Below are 6,978 nucleotides of genomic sequence, written 5' to 3'. Positions count from 1 at the left end.
ACTGTTTGCTTAGTGCTTGCTAGCTGGACAAAAATTCCGTCTTTATCCAAGTAATCTGTTCTGTAGTGACAATTTTAGTGGTGTACGGTGTTGCATCCCGATTTCGATAGCCACGGGCTAATTTTACAGGAATACACTTTTTGAATAGACGTTTCGAAAGAGTGTTTCTTTTTCGGTCATTACATGCAGACGAACGGATCCGGGAATTTTATGTTACAATTTTCCCACGAAGAATTATGGTTTACCGCTGTGACCATAAATAATAAAGACGTAGTTGTTGGTTGGTAGGCTACAGAAGCAAAGAAATACTAAAAGAAGATCTTGTTGGTTGGTAGTCTACAGAAGCAAAAGAAAATTAAAGACATTTCTTCTCAGTTGGTACTGAAGAACTTCAAGCTAAAAATTAAAGGCGTTTCTTTGTTGGTTCTGAAGGAAAACAACTTTGACATTCATTGGCAAGAAAGAAGATTAAAGACAATCGATCTGTGCTTGAAGATTCAAGTCGAAGAATCCAAGCAAGTTTTGTGGACTTTTGGACTTCATATACTCGTACAGCTACGGTATCGTGCATTTAAATTCTTTTGTGTATTTTTACGGTCTTTGCAGTTAAGTTTTTTATAACTACTGTAATAATTTTGTGTGTTTGTGTAACTTAATTTTTTAATTTGGTAAATTTAGCCCCAACAATTAATATGTCTACATTCGGTGGCGACAGGGACTCGACCGCCGTAGACTCGACTGAGTTTAGGCCTGATGATGTTCTTTGCGGTCGGGCAGGCCATTCTGGGGAGGGACCCAGTAACGATGAGGCTAAGTCAGTTCGAGAGGCCCGGCATCTTAGAAGGGATATTTTGACTCAAATTGGGGAACTTTCTGTAGCCCTAGGTTCTTTGAGTGATAAGCAGGAACTGTTAATTTTTAGATCTAAGTTCTCTACTTTGGAAGAGGATTTACGGCATTTCCATGCTCTTTTGACTAAAATTTTTAACTCTGCAATCTTGGCAGAACTTCGTGATAGGGTAGATCCCGAATTTAACTCGTTAAAAAATAACTTCGAAGAAAAAGTAAGAGAGTTCTCAGATATGTTGGACGCTGACATACATCCTGAGGATAGCGCTTCAAATGTAAGCACTAGGATGTCTGAGAGCTCGTCACGGATAGTTGCACAAATTAACCTGCAGCTAAGACGAGAGGAGCTCCAGATACAAGCCGAGGCCGAAGCGAGAGCTGCTGAGGCCACTGCGAGAGCTGAGGCCGAAGCGAGAGCTGCTGAGGCCGCCGCCAGAGCTGAGGCCATACGAGCTGAGGCTGCCGCGAGAGCGGACGCCGAAGTGAGAGCTGCTGAGTTCGCACTCAAAGACGCCCAGTTGAGGGCTGAACAACGTAAGGAGGTAGCTTTAGCTGAATATCGATCAGAGGTGGGCTCCCGGCGTAGCTCTAAGAAGGGATCTTCTAGGCATTCCAGAAGTGAACATCATTCGCAGTTTAATTTACCTAACCTTTTCCAGACGCCTGTTCAATCTGTAAGTGGACCAGTGCAATCCACACGTTTTCAAACTGTTTCAGGAGGTCTCGGGGCCGCAGCTAAGGATCTTCCGAAGGATCTAAAGCCAAAGCCTGCGAATTTTAGTCGAACTCTTCCCCCAGAGCGTACAGGTCACGGGGCCGCTGATAGCAGTAATGCTTTGCCCCCTTCACAGTTTTCTGCGCCGCTAGTTTTTGATCGCCCAGCTACACGTAATTTGGGTGGTTGTGAGAGGCGTATCGCGTCTTCTGATTTTAACGTTTGTGAGGATCGTGATCGGGCTGTGCATGTGACTGAGCCCCCTCAGCCCCTTAAGGGATATAGCTTGTCTTCTCCCGCTAAATCGAGTTCTCAACAACAGAATTGCTTTTTTGAATACCAGAATAGTAGGACGTTTTTCGATAAGGCGGCCTTGATTGGTTACGATGGTAATAATATGCCATTTATCTTCTTTAAAAATCGTGTTACGGCCTTAATGGCAGCTTCGCCCTTTAAAGGAACTCGTTTGACTTTGTTACAAGCAGCTTGTGTTAGAACAGCTGCGCAAACGATTGCTAATTTGGTTTCCGACACTCCTGGCTTGTCAAAGGAAGACAGGATAGAAATGTCATTAGCTCGCTTGTCTCAACGTTTTGGAGTTCGTGGAGGTCTTTTCGCCGAACCGGAAATTAGGAAGTACCGCTATGGTAGCAAATTGACTTCGATCTCTTCCAGTGATTTGAAAGAGTTTAAAGATGAATTGTCGCAGTGTCTGCTTTACGCGCAAGCTTATGGTCAGCGTGACAAATTGGAAGGACGTTTTGTTTTGGATTTGGCTAAGCGACTCCCGTTTGACGCTAAGCAGCGTTATCTTGACTTTTTAGGTGATCAGTATGGTGGTACTGATGAGCCTACTTTTCAGAGTTTGTTTGATTTTGTAGTACGGGAGGAAACGCGCAAGTCGACTGATTTTAGCATTATGCTAATGGGCGATTCTGGTGAGTCGCAGCATTTTAAAAAGTTTGGCAAAGAAAAATTGCCTTCTTGTCCGGTTAGGCAGACGTCGGTAAAACCCCATCATAATGTGATTTCAGGGAGTTCGCAGTACTCGACTGCTGTTGGCGCACCGCGCGGTGGTGTGGCCAGACGTAGTGACATACCGGCATGTTTTTATTGTTCGTCACGTGGTCAAGTTGAATATCATTTTTTGTCTAATTGTAAAGAATTTTTGCGCTTGACACCTAAAGGTCGGAGAGATGTCATTGTGAAAGCTGGCAAATGCTTGAATTGTTTGCGCCAGCATATGGTTAGGGATTGCGTTCATGCAAACAACTGTCGTAAGTGTGTCCCTAACAACGATAGGAAACACTATTTTCTTCTGCATGATTTTTATGTGACGTCACGTGATTCTCTGGATTCGATTGGCAAAGATGATGCTGGTGCCAGAGTTCCTGTGCGTAATGTTAAGATTGGAAATGTTAAAGCAGCTTTTAACCGCGTTACTGCTGCTCGTGTTTTGAATCCAATAACTGGCAAATCGAAGTTGGTGTATTGTCAGCATGATCCTGGTTCGCAGTTGACGTTTGTTTCGAGTGATTTGGTGTGCGAACTTGGCGTTAAACCGTATGATAAAGCGTCGTTTAAAATGGACACTCTGGCTGGTCAGAAACCTACTTGTGCTAACCTTGTTAAACTCAACATCCAGTCGTTAGAGACGGATGAGCTGTTTTGTGATATAACTTCGGTGGTTAACCCAGCTTGGGCTGACGATGTTAAAACTTTACCGCACAAGCAGGATTTCAGTGGTTTCCGTCATTTTCATGACGTGACTATGTTTCATTTGAATGATTGTAGTACTGTAGATGTACTGATTGGCAACGACAACGCTTATTTGATGTGGGCCAAAGAGGAGCGTGTTGGTGAAAATCGTAGTGAACCGCATGATTTGCTCACTCCTCTCGGTTGGTTGGCTTGTGGTGGTAAGTCACCCTTAGATGAAAGCGTTGCTAATGTGTGCAGAGTGCAGACGTCTTCAGAGTCGGATGTCATCTCTGGCTTTCAGCGTAAAATTGAGTCTCGTGATATGGAAATAGCAGACCTGAATAAAGTCATTCAGGATTTGACCTTGCAAAATGAAACCTGTGAATTGTCTCGCAATGATAATTTGGCTAGAGAACTTGTTGAACCGAATATTGAGTTGAAAGATGGTCGATTTGAGATACCTGTACCGTTGAAGGAAGATATTGATTTACCTAACAATTTTGTGTTGGCGTCAGATAGAGCTGCTGCTTTAAGGAAGAAGGCTTTAAAACAACCTGAACTTTGTGATTTCCTTACTGACACCATGAAGGATCTTAAATCTAATGGCTATATTGAGCGTGCTGGTGAAGCAGAAAATGTAAAGGGATTTGAATGGTATTTACCATACTTTGTGACGTCACAATTAAAAAAGCGTATTGTTTATGTTGGCAAGTCTGAATTTCGAGGAACTTGTTTTAATGATGTAATGTTTTCTTGTCCTGATTTGTTAAACCTTCTGGCAGATGTCTTGGCTAGATTTCGGCTTAGTAGGTTTGGTTTCATGGCCGATGTGATTAAATACTTTTTTCACATTTTGGACTCTTCAATTCGTAAGCCCAATTTTATTGAACTGCTTACGTACACAGGCAGTGCCGTTGGGATCGTGAACGAACGCCCTTTGGTACCTTTGAGTGACGACCCTAGGGATTTTACTGTCATCACCCCTGCCTCACTTTTGACCACATACTTAGACCCATACTGTGCTGTTGGGCAACCACATGATCGTGACCAACTAAGAAGGGATTATCGGTTCAATTTGTCACTTTCTCAGCAGTTTTGGAGTAAATGGATCGATTTTTACTTGCCAGGGCTTCAGGGCCGGAAAAAATGGTTAAAAATGGCCGAGAATTTGGAGCCTGGTCAACTTGTAGTGGTAGGTTCTCTCCAAGACATTGGTAAACGTGGGAAGTATCAACTTGGGAGGGTGCATGAGGTAGTTCCACAAATTAGGAAAGGGAAGCCTGTGGTTCGTAGAGCCAAAGTTGCCGTCTGCAACTATGATGAGAGTACGGGGAAAGTGAAAGTAGACTACGTGTTGAGGGATATTTCGTGCCTCGCCCCCGTAAAGAACACCTAAGTGTTAGGGTTTGAGCCTGGTTTTGTCTGCGGTGGCCGACCCTTGTCTGAGCCCGGAACAGTCGGTTATTATCGCAACCATTGTATATAGCGTCATTTTAGTGTGTACCTATGGTACCAATTTCATGTATCGTCGTGTATTATTCTTATTGCTGTTCATTCTTTGCATGCCCTTTGTATTTGCGTATTAACTTAAACGTGAGTGATTCAAACAATTTGTGTATCATGTGTTTTTATTCATTGGCTCACAATTGTCGTCAATTCTTTTTTAGTTATGCCATGTCAGACTGTCATAACTAGGGGCCGCTATGTTCCAGACAATTGTTCACCTAATCAAACGTCATATAAAAACCGTTCAGGTCTACTGAATCTTAGCGTATTACGTCATGGAATTTTTCCTAAACATGAGCAGAGATTGCACCATCGTTCGTACGACTTGTGTCAAACCTGTTTAAACCTGTTTAAACCTGTTTCAGTGTCAAACCTGTTTAAACATGAAATATTGGATCACCAGCTTTGAACACCTGTTTGAATTGCGTGACAATGTCTTTCACTATTGCGTCACAGTACTGCGAACGTGAGTTTGAGATATTGCTATCTATTCTGGTCATTCGTGAAATGGTTGCTTGAGAGTTAGTCGCACATTTAACTGTTTGCTTAGTGCTTGCTAGCTGGACAAAAATTCCGTCTTTATCCAAGTAATCTGTTCTGTAGTGACAATTTTAGTGGTGTACGGTGTTGCATCCCGATTTCGATAGCCGCGGGCTAATTTTACAGGAATACACTTTTTGAATAGACGTTTCGAAAGAGTGTTTCTTTTTCGGTCATTACATGCAGACGAACGGATCCGGGAATTTTATGTTACAATTTTCCCACGAAGAATTATGGTTTACCGCTGTGACCACTCGGATACTTTCACTGACCTCTGGTTGGGAACCGCTGATTTGAAGGGTAGGCCTACATTTAAAAACCTATTGTTAGTGTTGCCAGATGTTTTTTTAGCTGAAATAGTATTTAGTTTATTAAAATCGATTCAAAATAATAGGAAATCAAAGAAATCATAACCTGCAACTGCTAAAAATTTACTGGGAAGCAAAACTCACGAATCTGGCAACCCTTGGAAATTGTCAGACAATAATCTTAACCCATAATCCTCAAAACTGTCTACCCTGACAATGGGCATTCAGAGGCACCATATTTATACGCGACCTTTGGTCTATCGAAAGTTCGAGCTTGCAAGTGCAGTTTAACAACTTTGCGTAGGCTACTGTGTTTTCTTACAGAAATTACGATCAATCTTAAAAACTTCTTGCATGTCTCTAAACTAAGAAAATGATAATTTTTTATGGAAACATCCTTAAAAATATTTATTCTATCGACACTGTTAACAAATAAACTGATTTGACATTACCTGCAATCAAGGCTCATCTCTACAGCTACCTTTATATATCTCTGACTTGAATTCTTTATTGAAATTTGAAAATAAAAAAACTAATCTGGCAACACCTTAAAATTGACTAACCTGGCAACACTGTAGACATCTACCATCTACCATGCGCCAAATGGTGTGCGTGGACTGCGTGAACTGGATGACGAATCAATTCAATGGCTGCTCGACACCTGCCCAAACATTTAAACCGCGTCGCCGCCACTGCCCAAGGGTGGTAAAAGGCAGAGCCCCTCGACCCTTGAAGTGGCGAAGAACAAGGTTCAAACGAAGAAGAAGACTGTAGACAAATTATTTTTAAAGAAAAAATTATTTCATCTATTTACAACACTAGATGTCGTTGAAGAGAAGTGATCTCCCAACCCTTACCTGACAACAACTTCATTTTCGCAACATTGAAGTTTACGTTAATACAACGTCGTCTATTGTTGATACTTTGTCGTGGTCATGTAATAAACAAAGAGCGGATAACATCAATTTAACATCGTCGTCGTCTCCAGCTCGTGTCCGAGCATTGGATTCGTCTTCAAATCGAATTTGGCTTGGGATGGTGATGTCGTACATGTGGCTTTGGGGGCCCAGTCTATGATGCAAAAGATGTGGATGCTCATTTTTGGTCTTCCGAGGGGTCTTTTTCCTGTTCACCATAAAGCATTATTCGAGAAAGCCTCGTTGCGTCCATTTGCACATGTCCTGTCCACCAGCAAAGGTGGTGTTGCAATATGGTGGCTTCTAAAGTGGGCAACCTAGCGCGATCAAGGATTGCATCGTTGGTGAGACAATCTTCCCAACGTGTGTCTAGCATTTGCCTCAGTTTTCTCTGCTGGAAATCTTCAAGACGTTTGATGTCACGGCCGTATAATGTCCAGGT

This window comes from Aplidium turbinatum, chromosome 1, assembly GCF_918807975.1.
Source record: "Aplidium turbinatum chromosome 1, kaAplTurb1.1, whole genome shotgun sequence".
NCBI lineage: Eukaryota > Metazoa > Chordata > Ascidiacea > Aplousobranchia > Polyclinidae > Aplidium > Aplidium turbinatum.
Note: the sequence above shows the minus strand (reverse complement) of the source record.